Below are 17,626 nucleotides of genomic sequence, written 5' to 3'. Positions count from 1 at the left end.
CTCATCTGTTGCATACCAGAATGACGGAGGTTGGTTGTTGCTGTTTTAAGTGGAATCAGCTGTGCCTAGAACAAAGTTACTGCTCGATGAATGACCTGCTTTACTGTTCAGGTGACTGGAGAGAGGGACACGCACCGTGGATCTGGGGATGCAAGTTCTAAGAAACGGGCAAAACATTTGGAGAACGGGGAGGTAGATTGAGGTGGGAATTCCTTTTTATGCAGTCAAAACACACTGCTGGAGAAACTCAGCAGGTCAAACAGTGTTCTTGATACAGCAAAGATAAATATACGTCACCAACATTTTGGGCATGAGTCCTTCAACAAGGAATGAGCAAAACTTGGGCGCCTGCCGACATTTTACTCACACCTTAATGAAGGGCTCAAGTCCAAAATGTTGGTGATGTGCCTTTGCTATATAAAGGACACTGTTTGACCATTTCTCCAGCATTGTGTTTTGACTTCAGTGTTTGGAAACTCTCGTTTTTAATTTCCTTTTTATGCAGAGTGGATGTGATGTGGAAATGGAATAATCCAGGCCTTTCGAGTCTTGGTGGACAGGCACCCAAGGAAAAGGAGAAGTGTGCAGAGATCTGGCATGGGCTCGATGCGTCTCAAAACCTCCCCTGAGATTCCACCCCACCCCAATGAAATGTTTCACTTCACTTGTTCGTGCAGCGGACTACTGGGGTACGACTCAATGACATTAGTATCAAAGCTCAGTGGTGTGAGAAACAGAAGTACCTTCACAGATTTCGCTCGAGACAAAAATTGAGAACAAAGAACATTTATTGTACAACAGTGCAAAGTTGGGTGCTTCCCCTTACCATGGGAATACACACACATACTGGGGCTCACCCAACTTTTATACAGTTCATTTCAGTGTAGAGATAACCACCCCCCCCCCCCCACCCCCTTAACATTCTTCTGCCTCCTGGATTGGTTTGGCATTTGGTAATTCTGTCTGCCAACGTGCAGTTTCTGTAAACTTGAAAGACCATGGGGTATCCTATCTGGGTCCCATCATGTCATTTTCCTTATTCATGAATCTGCCTTTGTCCTTATTCACACATCTCAACCCCCAGTAAGTCCTTGTAAGTCCAGTATGCAGAACTTGCTAATTCTTTCTATCCCCTTATTCTATTATACTTGCAAAATCCTTCCTCACATCTTATCGGAATTCATCCTTATCGGAATTCATCCCTACTCAGCACTTACTTAACTTCCTCTAATCTAATCTAGTTATTCCTTATTTCATTCATACTAGCTTTACTTCCTATATTCTATTGTCTCTCACAAAGTCAAGGTGTGGGGTTCAGACTGATGCAAGATACTTCACCACGTCGAGGCAAGTAACATGGAACAACCTTAGAGCTGCAAAAATGGGAGAGCTTGAAACAGGAAGGTGAGGATGTCCATTAAACTTCCAAAGGGATAAAAATGTAGAGGATTTGTGTGTCAGTGGATGATTGCAGAGTCTTCGCTTGTCGTCACGGCCTGTGGGTCGAAATCCTGAAACTCCCTGTGCAACAGTCTTTCAAAAAGCTCATCACCATTGTCTGAAGGCATTTTGAATCAAGCAATAAACAATAGCCCTCCGATTAATATTAAGACCATAAGACATAGGAGCAGAAATATTCAGCCCATTAAGGCTATTTTCCCACTCATCCCCACTGTCCGGCCTTCTCTCCATAGCCTTTGATATTCTGGCATTATTGAAACAAAGCACTAAATCAAATGAGGGAGTCAGGAACTTCAGACAGGCTTGAGTGAGCTTCATAAAGAAATAGGAGGCAAGTCATTCCAGAGCTTTGAGCTCACTCACCAAGAAAACCCTGAAGTTTCGCGTAGCAGTTAGCACAACACTGATACAGCAGCAGCGAACCGGGTTTGAATCCAGCACTGCCTGTTAGGAGTTTGTACGTTCTCCCCGTGTCTGTGTGGGTTTCCTCCCATCCTTCAAAACGTACTGGGGGGTTGTGGTTCAATTGGGCTTAATTGTGAGGCACTGGCTTGTGGGCCGGAAGGGCCTGTTACCACGCTGTATGTCTAAATATAAATTGAACCTTTGAAGAGCCTTTTCCATGTGTATTTTATCTGGTCCATCAGCAGACTTTGGACCTCCGCAGTTTCTCCTTCCAATCCCACTGCACTCCGACCCAGCATTGTTACATCCAATCATGCCATCTCACAACACAGGAAGGAGAAGGGTTTCAAACTAAATCTCAGAGGTCAAGTTGGCTCCTCCCCATTTCCAATCCTGACTGGAACAGGCTGTTGTGCTCCAATCAGAACAAATCTGAATTCACTGATGGTGCCTCCAATCTGGAATTCAGATGTACTCAAATCCATTGGATCCATGCCAATAACCAATTGATTTAAACATACTTCTGAGAGTTGATGTTGAATATCTTGGAAATTAAACCTTTATGTCCTGTGTGTGCAGGGCCGACTGGATGAAACTCAGCTGGTCTCGCAGCGTGTATCGGAGGTAGAGATATGTGACTGACATTCTGGGCCTTCCTCAAGTGTGAAGAAACACAGCATCTGTGGAGTCCAGACCAACAAGCAATAGGCATTAATTGGATATCAAAGTAAATGTGAGAAATGATTTTGAGTCTGTGAAAGGAGACAGAGGGAAAAGGGAAGAGAGAGGGACAGAGCTGGAGTAAAGGAGACAGAGGGAAGATGATGTGGGGGAGGGGAGGGGGGAGTTCGAACAGAAACCAAAGAAGTCAATGTTAATAGCATTCAGTTGGAGGGTTTCCAAATGGAAGATGAGGTGTTGTTCCTCCAGTTTGTGGGTGGTCTCAGTCAGGCTATGCATGGACAGATATGTCAGCAAGGGAACAGGGCAGAGAATTGAAATGGGTGGCCACTGGGAGGTTAATTGGCCGCTGAAATGAAATGTTAATTATACCTCCTCTGGTCGCTAGGAGACCTTCTGAGTTCCTCCAACATTTCTGTTTTTTCCCTGCAATCACAGCATCTGCAGACTTTCGTGTTTCACTCTCTGGAACATTGTCCCTGGTGCATGGTAAACCTGGGGGACATTTGATGGAAATATGGAACAGAGTTCGAGGGAGAATAAGTGCTAGAACAAAATTGTACCATGAAAGAGCATAACTCAACAAACTAAATAGTTTCCTTCAATGTCACAGGAAAGGACAAAAAATAGCTTTGGAATATCCTGGGGGGTCCTGTAGAAATCCAAAACTTTGCTTTTAAAAAAAAATGGATATTATTATTTTTCAAAAATGTTTGCAGCAAGAAACAAACCTCATTTACTCTGAACAACCTCGCTACTGGTTAAAATTAATGTCTTCAAAGGAAAGACTTAAAAAAAACATTGACCTGCAGTTCAACCAAAGACAATTACTGTAAAAATCCTGAATCTTGTAAGTATGCAATGCCCATTTTGGCTCAAAAACCAATGGTTTGTGTGTCCGGTTTAGTTTCCAAACAACATTGTCTGGGAGACTGATTATATTCCACAAAGCTGTCTGGCACATCACTGAAGGACACCCTGAGGTGTTCCTTCTCTGGGAACAATGGGCATTTTTACACAGCTGCTGAAGAGAAGAACATTTCAGGGAATTTCCTGCTCCTGTGGCAGTGTAAAAATGTCGAGACGGAATTTATTCTGTAAATTCCACCCCATAATTTTTCGACTGGGACCCCTGCAAGTTTTTACGGAGCAGCTGCAGTGCAAATTGACCGCAGCCACTCTATAAGGAACAAGCCTAATGAATATGATTCTCCCCCTCCAACAAACTCCGCAACACAGGAAGGTTGTGTAAAAGTGCTCGTTTTAAACAGCCACATCAGGAGATTAGTATGCTCATTTTTTTTTTTGAATAATTCAAAAGTTTATACGTAAAAATGCTAATAGATCCAACAGGGTTAGTGTAGCGGTTACCGCAACCCTGTTACAGCGCCAGCGATCAGGACCAGGGTTCAAATCCCACGTAAGGAGTTTGTACGTTCTGCCCGTTTCTGCATGGATTTTCCATGGAGTCTCTAATTTCCTCTCACCATTCGAAATGCATCAGGGTTGTAGGTGTGGCTCCTCCCACTTTGACCTTGTTTAAAGCCTCTAACACCTTGACCCTTCCCCAGAAAGCCTGGGTCATGGCACAGGATGAGGTTCCTGACCATTGTGGACCATTGTGAATAAAAGCCTGAAGATCAGTGATGCAGACTCTCGAGTTATTTACTGCATGTCAGAAGGTCAAATTGGGTATAATTGGGCAGCATGGGCTCAAGACCCAAAATGGCCTGTCACCGTGCTGTATGTCTAAATTTAAATTTAACCAGCTTCAGAGCACTCCACAAAAAATCAACAATGAACAGCAACTAATCACGTTGAGGCCTGGTGCTAAAGACTTTTACGAGCCAGCCCCTAAGCCTCCCTTCCCCCAGCTCCCGACCCTGTTCCCTTCCTCCTTCTCTCAGAGAGTTACCCTCCACCCTTTCCACTCATATCTCAGCTCCTTTCTCTATAATCCTCCAACCATGATGTTACCAACATTCTAAAGAAATTTGACAAATTTCCAAAACCTTCAGAGCATTGGACTCACATTCAATTGAATATTGAACGGAGTCCCTTTATTTTAGGTTGACCACAACGATTTGTTTTGTGGGCTTTGATGTGGCTGTTGAGACCAAGTCGGGAACCACTGATGCATCGGCAGGTGGGAAGTTGCCATAGGGCATGCAGTCGGGTGGCCAGAGGTTGTTGCAGGACATGGTGACCTGTCATTTTCCCTGAGTTTGCCCACTCCCATGTAAAAGGTTCTCAGTGCCACTCAGCCATTTCAAACCATCAAGGACCAGGGCTTCCACGCAAATCAGCCATGTTTTTTAATTTAAAAATTTATTTGCAGCATGGTAAAAGCTGATTCCAGAGAGAACTTACAAATTCCTTACAGACAGTGTCAGATTTGAACCCGGGTCACTGGTATTGTATTAGTGTTGGACTAACTGCTACACTATCCTCGAGGGATATGTCACCTGGAGGGACCTGTGATTTCATAGATCCTTGAAAGTGGCCACTCAAGTCGATGAGGTGGTTGGTAAAGAAGGCACATGGCTTCAAGAGCGAGGTACTGAGTATGAAAGAAGCTCACACCGCAGCAATATAAAATATGGGTTCAGTTGCACTTGGGAGCATTTCGAGCAATCCTAGTCCCAATGACTGGAAGGATGTGGAAGTTTTGGAAAGGGGAAAGATTTACCAGAATGTTGCCTGGATTAAAGGGTATGAGTTATTGAGAGAGATTGGACAAATTTGGGCTGTTAACCCTGGAGAGTCAAAATCTGAGGCAGTGAACTGATGGAAGTTTATAAAATTGAGAGAGGCATAGATTGGGCAGGCAGAGTTTGTTTCCCCTGGGGTAAAAATGTCAAATGTAGCATTCATGCTTTTAAGTTGAGAGGAGAAATGTTTAAAGGAGCTATGCAGGAAAAGTTTCTTCTTTACACAGAGAGTGGCAGGTCCTTGGAAGAGGCTGCCTGTTGTCATGGTGGAAGCAGACATGATAGTATCCTTCAAAATGTTTCTAGATTACAGATTCTAGATTACTCTTGGTGCCTGCCACATCGACCACCGCCAGTGGGCCGATATCGCCTTTAACCGTGCATCTTGGCACCTCACAGTTCGGCGGGCAGCAACCTCCTTTGAAGAAGACCGCAGAGCCAACCTCACTGACAAAAGACAAAGGAGGAAAAACCCAACACCCAACCCCAACCAACCAATTTTCCCTTGCAACCGCTGCAACCGTGACTGCCTGTCCTGCATCGGACTTGTCAGTCACCAACGAGCCTGTAGCAGACATGGACATACCCCTCCATAAATCTTCGTCCACGAAGCCAAGCCAAAAAAGAAAGAAGATTACAGACATGTACATCAAACTGCAAGAGAAAGAGAACAAGGAAATAAACTGTAAACCCAAACAAAAGTGGGAATAAGATCTAAATATAAAGAATGAAACATGGGAAAAGCTATGCTCTGGAACTATGAGAAATACAATAAACATGAGGTTACGCATGATACAATATAATTGGTTACACAGTCTATACACCACGCCCCAAAAGTTAAATAAATGGGACCCAACAGTATCAGATAGATGTTTTCGCTGTAAGAAGGAAACGGGAACAACAGTACATGCAATTTGGGCATGTGAGAAAGTGGAAAAGTTTTGGGAAGATCTAAATCAGGTATTAAATAAAATCACAAAAAATAACATACCAAAAAACCAGAGAATTTTCTTCTAAGTAATACAAGAAGTAAAGAATTAGGCCTCAAATTGGATGAAGCACAAAAAAGATTTATTATGATAGCCTTAGCTGTGGCAAAAAAATGTATAATGTCAACCTGGAAATCAGAAGATAGCCTGAGAATACAGCAATGGTACATAGAAATGAATAAATGTATTCCATTGGAAAAAATAACATATAATTTAAGAAATAACATCACAGTATTTGAGCAAATTTGGGAACCGTACATGGAACGCAACAGAGAGGTCCTACCGCGGACCTCCACCACCTAAAATGACAGAATGAGAAGACAAAATGAACTGACCCAGTGTGTAAAAGTAGATGACACAATTTTCTTGTTTATTTTCATTGTGTGATGACATTGTTTAATGGGTTTAATGTATTGTATATGTTGAACGTTTAGTGGGTGGGGAGGGGGGTGGGAAGGGAGGGGGAAAAGGGGAGAAAATGACACTGTGTATATTCAAGAGGGAAATGTTTATGTGTATTTTGGTCAATATGGTTCATAGTGTGAAAAATAAAATTAAAAAAAAAGATGTTTCTAGATTGGTGAATGAACAGGGAATTGAGGGATTGGAATCACATGTACTGTAAAAAGTGGAGATTTTCGTTAATGTGGGCATGTCGGCACAGATCAGAAGGGCCTGTTTCGATGATGCTCTGGTCTGTGTCCCATCAACTTGGTGGGAGATGCCAATTATCCATTAGCCTAGGCTCTCCCAGCCCCTTTCTCCCTCCATCTTTTTATTTTGACACCCGTCTGCTTTTTTGCCTCTCTCTTGATGAAGGGCTCAGGCCTGAAACGTTGGTTAACCAGGACAGGAGCAGGTTTCAAAGTGTTGGAACCTCGGCCAGCACCATCTTGGCCATTGGCCTTCACCCCATTAGGGATAATATTCAGAGGCAGTGCCTCAGGAAAGCAGCCTCCGTCATCAATGACCCCCCACCACCCAGAACATGCCCTTTCCTCATTGCTCCCATCAGGAAGGAGGTATAGGAGCCCGACGACATGTACCCAACATGACAGAAATAGCTTCTTCCCCTCTGCCAGACAGAAAGTTCACTTTTTAAAAAACCCACATTATTTATGTATTTGCAGGATTATAATTTATTGTAATTTTGCACGTTGATCTGCACAATACTGCTGTCGCAAAACAACAATTTTTGTGACACACGTTCATGAAAATAAACCTGATTCTTTTCTTCCTATGGATGCTGTGCAACCTGCTGAGTTTCTCCAGCACATTTGTGTGTGGCGCTACAATTCCAACGTCTGCAGACTTCCCCGTTTTACACCAAGTACTCGTCAGTGCCAGCTGCCTTGTGCCCCAGGATGGCGTCTTCAGAGACCTCCTTACCTCCGTCCCAAGTCGACTCCCCCGAATCTTGAAGCTATGTCCTCGAGTTCTTCTGAACAGAGGAGTACCAACGATAGGGAGACTGTGAAGTGGATCATCAGGATGTCAGAAATGGAGCTGAGATTTTGGAGGCAGCAGGCGATAGATATGTGAAATTGTTGGGTCAAAGATTGGTTTCGATGTGAGGGTTAACACTCACCCTAAACTGAATATTTCTTTTATCAATCGACTTTTGAGGAAGGTCCATTCCTGGTTCACTGCCAAACAGAGAAAGCAGGATTACTCTTTTTTTTTGTTCAGCAAGTCTTTGTATGCTTGGGGAACTATCATTCATTCACACCCTTGACTTTCATTCAAATGCAAAATTTAAAACTTCACATAGACAGCAGAGCAGCAAGCTATTGTAGGCCACAAGCCTGAGCTGGCCAATTACACCCAATTAACCTACAACCCCCAGTACAGAGGTAATTTTACCTCTGAAATGACTTTCAACTGCCAACCCTGGATTGAAGTGGTTTACACTTTTCTTTGGGAGTCCCTTGGAATGAAGGAGGACTCGCTTCCGCTCAAGTTATCTGGAGACCCACGGACTCTCTCCCAGATGACTTGGGAGGGCTGGGTGTGTCCGTCGGCAGGTGGGACTTGGGCTTTTATCTGTTGCCAATACAGGGACTCAAGGTTCTCAGTGCCGTCCTGAATTCTCCTGCTGTGGACCGTGAATTGAATTGTTTAAAGTTGCGTGTGCTGAGACACAGGAAAAATGCTTCATTTTGCCTGCTATCCAGGATGTGCAATAATATACAAATAAATGAAACAACAATCTTGCGAGGAGTGTTCCAATCAATGCAGTGGAGAGAGAAAAGTATAAAAACATCTTGCAAGGTCCAGATAAAGTGTTGTTTAAAAGAACCAGTGCAGGGACATCATCGTTTACCGGTGAGAGATCCACTTAAGTGTCTGATAACAGCGGAAAAGAATCAAAACTGGAGGTCTGTGTTTTCAAGTTTGTGCATCTTCTGCAGTTGAAAGGGAGATACTGATCAAGGAATCCAGGTGAGTGGTTTTGAACATGCTAACCCCAAAAAAAATTTATTTAACAATAAATTATCCACAAAAGGAAAACCGTTCAAATTCTCTTCCCACCCTTAGTTTTATATCCATACATTCCCATCATGTTATGTTTCATTCATTTGTATTGACACTGTTGCCACCCCTATGGCACCTTGTCACTCCCCCACCCCCACATCCATTGTTTGAGGGGCTTCCCCTCAGTCTCAACCTGTCAATGGCCGGGATCCTTCCCCATAGGCCGTGGTGAACCTCAGCACATTCTCCTGCAGCCTGGAATGTGCCAGTCAGCAGTATTCCCGCACCATGTGCTGAAAGACCAATTTTCAGGAAAGTGGGTCTTTCACCAAGCCGATGGCCTTCCAGCAGTTCTGGATGTCTGACTCCGTGTGTGTTTCTGGGAACAGTGGAAGTTGGAGAATCATACCTGCAGATCAGGAAAGGTGTCCGTGTAACTGATTCATGTTACACAACTCTCAACCCGTCTTCCTGATGGCAAGTTTTATCTGTCTGTTTTGTTCATAACAATTAATTCTGAAAAGCATTGTTGCAAGAAGCTGTCTAAAAATATCAACATCAGCCAAAGTGTGCTCGTAAATGACCAGCGTTGTTGAATGAACTGCCACTCCTGCAGAAACGATTGGCAATTGAGGCCTCATTAACTTTCCAAAAGCAGACAATGCTGTTTCGTTTTATTGGTTTTTCCTCGGAAATACTTTCTGAAACGAATCTGCACAAATGAACTCTGATTTTGCACAGAAACCTTTTGCTGCATATAATTTTAAAAAATCTGTCAAAATGGTCTGGAGTCGAGAGATGTCCTGCCAACTAAACCGTGACGACTGAAGGATGCCTTCACAGGGAAATGGCAATGGAGAAATGTGACCTATATCTTCTGTGGTTGAGATCCCAGCAGTGGGTGTGGTGACTGTGTGCACCCATTATCCAACTGCCTCATCTTCACCCCCAGCAGCACTGCCTGCTCAGCAGGGCACGGACCAGTGGCCTCTTTGAAAACTTTGTTAAACATCGGACCCAGATTTTTGTAAGTAAATCTGAAACAGGAGGGAGGCTGCCTCAGTCATGGGCTCTGTGAATCCGAATATACCCCAGCTGTTGGGGTGAAGCTGGGTGGTAAGTTTTGATTGGCATCAATGCCTTCTGGTTTTCACTGGTGAAAAGATAAATTGAGTCCTTTTTCATGGTCAGAGAAGGGTGCAACCCAGTACAGGCCCTTCAGCCCACAATGTTGTGCCGACCTCCATCACCCCACTCCACATCAATCGAACCCTTTCCCCAATCACAACCCATCACCCTCGATGTCTTTTAAAATGCCCCTCCTCCACCCACAGCCATACATTCCAGTCACCCACTGCACTCTGGTGCCTTCCCTTGTCAATGAAATTCCCTCAATTCCTCTCCCTCTATTCTACAAACTGTGACAAAAATCCCTTCATTTTGCAACAAATGACCCTTATTTGTTTTGCATTAACTGCTGCCATTAACCCACTGACGGAGACTTCTCCCCACATCAACCCTGGATTCACCTTGTTCCTTTCTTCTGTCACTTTCCTCATCCCCAACATCTCTGCAACCTTGGGAACTTCTCCTCTCCAGGTTCTGAGGAAGGGCCTCCAGCTCAAAATATCAGAATTTCTCCTTCCACAGATGCTGTCTGGCCAATAGAGAGTTTCCAGTACTCTCACTTTTTTATTCATTCAAACCTGGATCTATCAAATTGTGGAGAAAGTGCAGCCTTGATAAAACACAGCAGATGCGAGAAATCAGAGATCTCCTTCCAGGGGATTCAGCCACTTGAACCTATTCCCAACCTGATGTCGACATTCCTTCCTCTTGAAGTGAGCTCCTCTGTGCTCAGGAGACCGAATGTTGAGTGATCACTTTGGAGACACTTGCTCTCCAGTCAGTCCGCAAGCTTGGTGGATCATCATATCAATTCCCCAGTCCCGCCCTGACGGTAATCTCAGACCCTGACCCAGTGAAGCTTGGTTCAAGGTAAAAGAGCAACATGCCATCGCTCCATAGGAATTTAGCCAATCCCAGCCACAGATCAAGAGTTTTAAAATGTGACCTGGACAAATGTTGCTACCTCTGTTTCGGTTGTAACTACTGACACCTCCTGTAGACTTGTAGCTCTATTAGCTGTTCCATTGCGACCCACTTGCCGCTGACTTACCTGCATGGATGCTGAAATTGAGAATGTCCATGCATCTGTGCATGGCACTACTGTACATGGCAATTGACTGTCATAGGGTTCACATTGTTGTTCACCATCATTCTTTACAACAAACCTTCCATCACCCTTCTCTACTTTCTTAAAGGGTTTTGGGGAGGGTTTGGGAGAAAAGGGCTTCTATAATGGAGAATTTTAGAGTCTCCAACTCTGACCGATGATCTTTAACTTGAAATATTAACTTGGTTTCTCTGTCCACAGATCCCTGGCATTTCCTCTGCTATTTCAGTTTTTGCCCGAGAATTCCCTTGACAAATAAACATGTGATTTACAGATTTATGATTTACGAGGTTATTTCTTGGAGTAATGAAGAGCACAGCGTACACTGCACGAAAATGCATGCTATCTAGAGTTTTGATTTCCAAGATTTTGCATCATGAACATTTTCCAGGAAGTCAAGGCATCTCCGTAATGACAAATCATAAACAAGAGACCTATAAACTTCACATCGACAAAATCTATTAACTCTGAAATCTATAAACACACAGAAATGCTGGAGGAACTCAGCCAGTCTCGCTGTGTCCAGAGCAGGTAACAATCAATTACCCCCATTTCAGGCCTGAGCCCTTCTCAATTAGGAGTTTAAAAATACAGGAAAAGGGGAAGAATGGGAGGGGGAGGAGCCCAGGCCAAGAGTGGGAAGGGGAGGAGCCCAGGCCAACAGTGGGAGGGGAGGAGCCCAGGCCAACAGTGGGAGGGGGGAGGAGCCCAGGCCAACAGTGGGAGGGGGAGGAGCATAGGCCAACAGTGGGAGTGGGGAGGAGCCCAGGCTAACAGTGGGAGGGGGTGGAGCCCAGGCCAACAAAAGGTGGATATGATAAGAGGAGAGAGGAGAATTGATTTTATCTCTGTGAAAGGAGATGGAAGGAAAAGGAATAGAGAAAGATCCAGAGGAATGGAAACAGGGTGAGGAAGATGGGGGGGGGGGGGGGGGAGGGAAGGGCAATTAATGGAAACTGGTTGTCGAGAGGAAAAATTTGGAGGGACATAGACCAAAACAGGTAAATGGGACAGCTCATGGATAGGTTTGGCTTAATGGCCTGCTTCCCTGCTCTATATATCATGGAGAATTATAAGGCTGGAGTTGGTTGGAGAAATCAGGAGGGATACAAGTGTGAAGGGATTTGAAAATTGAGAATTTTAAAACCAATGCTTTTCTGCAATGGGAGTCAGGGTCATGAGCAAGTCAAGCTATATCCCACTGATCTGCATTTCCGAATAAACGTCACAGAGTTCAACCAACCAGAATAATTCTCTCACATGCACAGAATTGCATTTGTGCAATGACTTAACTCTGGACATTGTATTTTTAGAGTGAACAAAATCACTTCCCCAGAATCTGCAGTTCAGTCTATATTACTGACGTTTCGCGCCCACGCCCTTCCTCGTGTGGCGAGCTTCAGCTCCGATGGCACTGCGAGACCTGCCGAGCTCCTCCGTCATTTCTGTACTTTGACTGCAATCACTGCATCTGCAGACTTTTGTGTTTCACTGAAATATATCATTCGCCCAGCAGAGGAAACTTGCCATTCAAGGTTGCTTTTTTGGCGACAGCATTTGTGTAGTGCATTTGGTCATTTCCACTGACATTTGCAGCTGGTGTGTTTTAGTGGCATGCAGAACAGGATGTGGATCAGACACTTGAAGAATGCAAATATAAATATAAAGGAAAAGAAAGCTTCCTGCACCTGGCTCCACCTCCCCGGATTCCGACTCCCTCTGCAGACGGTTGGCTGGTACACAGTAATGTTTTTTCGATGCAATGTCGGGGTGGGGGGGGGGGGGGGGGGTGAACCCTGAAAAAATTAAAATAATTCCTTCCTGTGTGGTCATTCACACGGACCACAATTTTGGACTGCAGGTACCCAAGTTCAACAGTCCCGGGGTGGATGGACATGCAGTCGAATGGGTGACTATCAACTAATTTTCCTGTACGACTCTGGCTTCCTCCAAAAAGTCCTGCAGGATCAATCGCGGGGCAGGAATTGACTCCAAATTCCTGCACATTCCTTTTTAGACTGCCTGTGTAGCGGCAAAATTCCTCGATTGTCTCAAATTCCTGCAGTCTAAAAACTAGAACTGATGCATCACCCACAGAGAGGGCAAGAACACTGGCCCTGGTCACAATTCATGTCTTTTTAAAAAATTCCCTCCAGTGTAAATTTCCTCCAGGCCTTGTCAACGTTTCCAACACCATTTGGAGAAGATAAAATACTTTGCAGGCAAAAAATAGTTTGGTGCAAACCACAAACAGGGGCAAGGTGAACATTCACATTCGGACTGGAGAGGGACAATGCTGAGGGAGGTCCACTATCCCTGTGGTCATCCCAAGAAAATCATTCACATTCGCCTGAACATTTGCATGTCTGCTTAGTGTTCCTTCTCTAACAGTGACGACATGGTTTCATTTTGTGTCTGTGAACCACCAGACCCAGCCCCTCAACGCCCACATGCACAATGGCACAAGGCTGCGATTCTTTGCCAAAAAAGTCTTGCATCAACTGTTCCGGGGGAACAGCGTGTCCCACAGCATATCGTCCAGCTGCCTGCAGTGTGTCTCATTCTTGTGGTCATTTGGTGCCAGTCAGCAATATTCCCTCACAGTCATCTCACTGCGCTGCTCGTGCAACTGGTTTCAAGCAGACTCAAGAGTCTGATGATCACCCAGCTGTACTGGATGTCCCATTTACACAAGGCTCAGGTTTCAGATTCATTATCAGAGTACATACATCACATCCAACCCTGATTCTTTTTCTTGCGGGCGAGGCAGAATGACCACTTATTGCTCTGTGCTCCTGATGCATGGCTTGACATTCTCACTGCCAGCACAAATTCTTCCTCTACTCTTTCTGAGGCTTCGTGTCAAGAATCTGTGGGAATGGGATGTTTTTTTTTTCCAATTGCATCCTTGAATTTTTCCCATTCTCCACTTTCACCTTTTCTTGTGATACATTTCTTTTGGGATGCCAAGGGAACCCAATCACATGCATTTGGGAGCAAACCAAGAATTGCTGGAGGAATTTAGCAGGCCAGACAGCACCTCGAGGTGGAATTGGGATTTCACTGCTGAGCCCGTTGGCCCGAGAGAGGACACTGCTGTTGATTCATGAATCTCTGTCAGTGGATTAGGATGATGTTGCAAGGATGGTGCCGGTGCCATCTTTCAAACACTTGCTTCCGGTCGACCAAGACTCAGAAACGTACTGAAGGACAGGCATCATGGTTGCCTAGTAGGTCTTGATTTTCAAATGTCTTCCTCCGTTGATCAAGGACCACGTTGGATGCTTCACCAATCATTCTCAACACAGCACTAACAAAAATTTACATACAGCCACTGCCAGGTCCCTCTGTTCTTCGGCACCCTCTAGCACTGCCAGAGGTGATGAGGAGAAGTTATTGTCATATATGCAAGTACAATGCACAAATCCACGGACATTCTTGCTTGCTGCAGAGTGAACGATACCACTGATAATAAGCAGAAAATAAATGTAAAAATAATAGTCTTTTAAGAAGATAAAAGGAGAGATAAATATTCACAGTTGCAGAGAGTGGAAATAAAAGTGTGACATTGCAAAAGTGCAGCCTGATCTCTGGTCGTGGAGTGGTTTATGGTCAGGGCAGGACAGGGAGGTTCAAGATGTCTTCAAGCTTGAGGAGCCTCAGTCAATACTGTCGACCCTAATTCTTCCAGCCAAAGGTGAATCACTTCACACTTCTCCAATGTAACTGCCTCTCACAGTCTCACACTGTCCTCCTCTGCGTCTTTCTTCACTTCCAATGTGGGGATTTTCCCCCCCACTTCTGCGCCCAGGATCTTCCTGCACACAACCTGACTCCTGCATTTGTCCGAATCATGAACTTCTGAAGGATTTCGTCAGCGATAAAGGTTTGTGCTGAACTTGATGGATTTGGAAACAAGGGCAGGAACTTTCAAAATAAAATTGGAACTCAGTGAATGCCAAATTACACGGGCCAATTCCAAACGACATTGTTTGGAATATAATTATCTGGAATCTTCAACGAAAGCAGACTTGGACCAAATCATTGTAAACTGAATAGAATTATCTTGAGGAGTGATGTGGAAGGTCAGTATTACATGTGAGGTCTTACCTGAGCACATGCTGGGTGCATTTGTAGAACAAAGACAATACATTCATGTTGGAAGGGAAATGTGTTTTATCAAGCAATAAATATTTATAGTTTTGGAAATATTCTGCTGTCATTGTACTTCCTATTTTTCTCCTTTTTTTTGTCATTTTCATCCTGTCTAGACAACATTCCTGGCGTCATGACCAAATCCTGTACTGATTGGAACTCCCCCATGTCTCCCACATCCAATCCTGGCTCCAAGATGTTGCAAGCTCGACATTTTTCCCATTCTCAGCTCGCATTCAATCTATTACCCTTTCTATGTCTTGTTCTATCTCGAATAAGCCTGAACCTTCTGAGGTCTTGACTTAAGGGAACTATTTCGGGGAAGACGTGTGTGGAAGCAGCATCCAGGTGTTAATACAAGAGCATCAAATTCAGGACTGCCAGGCAGGGAAATAGCTTCTTTCCTCAGGCTGGGTGATTGATGATCAGTATCCTGTAACCAAGTAAATCATTCCAAAATATTGATATACATTTATTTAAAATTATATCCATATGCTTATCTCTATATTACTCCTCACCATTGTGACTATTTTCATGAAACACTGCCGTCGGAGAGCAGCAGCAATCATCAAAGATCCACACCTCCCAGCACACGCTCTGTTCTCGCTGCTGCCATCAGGAAAGAGGTATCGGTGCCACAAGACTCGCACCACCAGGTTCAGGAACAGCTGCTACTCCTCCACCTTTAGACTTCTCAATGGCAAACTCAATCAGGGACACCTACTATCCATATTATTTGTGATTTAATATTTATTTCCTGTATTAGACACCTTGTTAGTACTTCTTTCTCTCTTTTGTATACATATCTTTTTGTGAGTAGTTTTTTTGCACTATCGTTCATTCAAAATTCTGCCGGGCCTGCAGGAGAAAGAATCTCAGGGTTGTATGTGAGGTTGTGTTTGTTCTCTGACAATAAATCTGAAATCTGATCATTATCAGATGTGTTGAGTGTTATGTACTGTGGTCGAGAGACATTGTTGTGTCAGGTTGTATTTGTACAGTCAGATGATAATAAACATACTTGTAGTTCAGACTGACAACAGTCAATGGATCACCAAGGAGTTTGCTGAAAATCTCTTGACATGAGTTAATAAAATAAATAATGGTCAGGTAGAAAAGAGAAAAACTGAGCTGGTGGTACAGGTGGAGTACCATAGAGAGGGCTCTGACAAAAACACATCCCTGAAACTACTGAATTAACAAGCCCGAAAGGACAAGAGCTCACGTGGAAAAGTTCCTCCCTCAGTTCTCTCACTGGATTTGCTCGATTTCCTGCACTCCTCCAAAATTCAACAAGTTCATTACTTTTACTGCAAGTTTCTATCTGGAGTCAAACAGCACAGAACAGGCCTGAATCATCCCTGCTGACCAAGTCCGGATTCTGGTCTGCTCTCGTTTGCCAGCATTTGGTCCATATCCTTCAAAGCCCTTCCCATCCATCATCTGTCCAGCTCTTTGCACCGTTGAAACCGTACCCATTCCATAGGCACGCCGGGCAGCCCTTTCCGGATGTAGGCGATTTTCTCAGTGGAAAAGTTGCCCCTTAGGTTCCTTTCCAGTCTCATTTGCCCTTTCTACAGAGCATTGCAGCACAGAAATAGGCCCTTCTATGCAAGATTATCTTTTGGTCTTGACCCACCCTGTCCACAGCCCTCCATACCCTTTCCATCCATGTACCTGTCCAAATTTTTCTCAAATGTTAAAATTGAGCCCACATTCACCACGTCAGCTCATTCCCACACTCCCACCGCCCTGTGTGAAGAAATTCCAAATTCCCCCTTTCATACCAAGCCTATGTTCTCTGTATCTCATCGGAAAAAGACTACTTACATTTACTCTGTCGAGACTCCTCACAATTTTGTCTACAGTACGTTTCTGATCATCCAAAATCCACTGAACCGAAATTCTCAGTTGTCCGAAATTTTGAAAGTTAAAAAAAAGACCATTTTATACATTTATCTCATTTTGTAAGCAGAAATCATGTTTTTTGGTGAGAATTAAAAGGTTTTTTTATGCTTGAAAACCCTTCCATTGTTTTTTCTTGTTTTGCCACTGATATAAGAATTCTGCTGATGCTACCGGGCTGCTTAAAGCAATTCCTCAGTTATCCAAAAAATCCAGTCAACCAAAAAACTTCCGGTCCCAAGTGTGTCGGATCGTCAGAAACAAACTGCACCCCTATCAAACCTAAGGACAATTCACCCACATTTCTTCCCATTTCATGCCAAATCCATTTCTCTCTGTGTTGGTAACAGAAGTCTTATTTTTTTTTTTGACTTGGACAATCGTGGACCCCACCGTAACATAGATATTCCCCCTGTTCTCTTTAACCTGCTCCCTCCCTACAAAGTCTCTGGAGGCAAGATCCTGCAAGTTAATAAAAACATTGAATATCTGTGCCAATGGTCAATGTGGAAACAAGCCAATGTGCACTTAATCACTTAAATAAACTTTCATATGTATACTGAGATTTTCCCAGTTCCAATATTGATTTAGTGATTCCATTTGTACAT

At 44.0% G+C, this 17,626-nt stretch overlaps 2 long non-coding RNA genes across 6 annotated transcripts; one reads left to right on the top strand and one right to left on the bottom strand.

The window, feature by feature from the left end:
• Positions 1-22: 22 nt before the first annotated feature.
• LOC138754317 (uncharacterized) lies at positions 23-6,680 on the top strand. Of its 4 annotated transcripts, none has more exons than XR_011351651.1 (4): positions 23-111; positions 506-1,404; positions 2,446-2,599; positions 5,565-6,680. It is a non-coding gene; the product is annotated as an uncharacterized lncRNA (long non-coding RNA). The 4 variants fall into 4 exon arrangements; XR_011351650.1 differs by having other exon boundaries at positions 75-192; XR_011351652.1 differs by having other exon boundaries at positions 75-202; positions 1,301-1,404.
• On the bottom strand, positions 6,308-17,575 carry LOC138754318 (uncharacterized). Of its 2 annotated transcripts, none has more exons than XR_011351653.1 (3): positions 16,944-17,575; positions 7,836-14,423; positions 6,308-7,718 (listed from the first exon to the last, which is right to left on the bottom strand). It is a non-coding gene; the product is annotated as an uncharacterized lncRNA (long non-coding RNA). The 2 variants fall into 2 exon arrangements; XR_011351654.1 differs by having other exon boundaries at positions 7,836-7,893.
• Positions 17,576-17,626: the final 51 nt, after the last annotated feature.

This window comes from Narcine bancroftii, chromosome 2, assembly GCF_036971445.1.
Source record: "Narcine bancroftii isolate sNarBan1 chromosome 2, sNarBan1.hap1, whole genome shotgun sequence".
In the NCBI taxonomy this organism is placed as follows: Eukaryota; Metazoa; Chordata; class Chondrichthyes; order Torpediniformes; family Narcinidae; genus Narcine; species Narcine bancroftii.
This window is presented reverse-complemented; position numbering and strand designations above follow the sequence as displayed.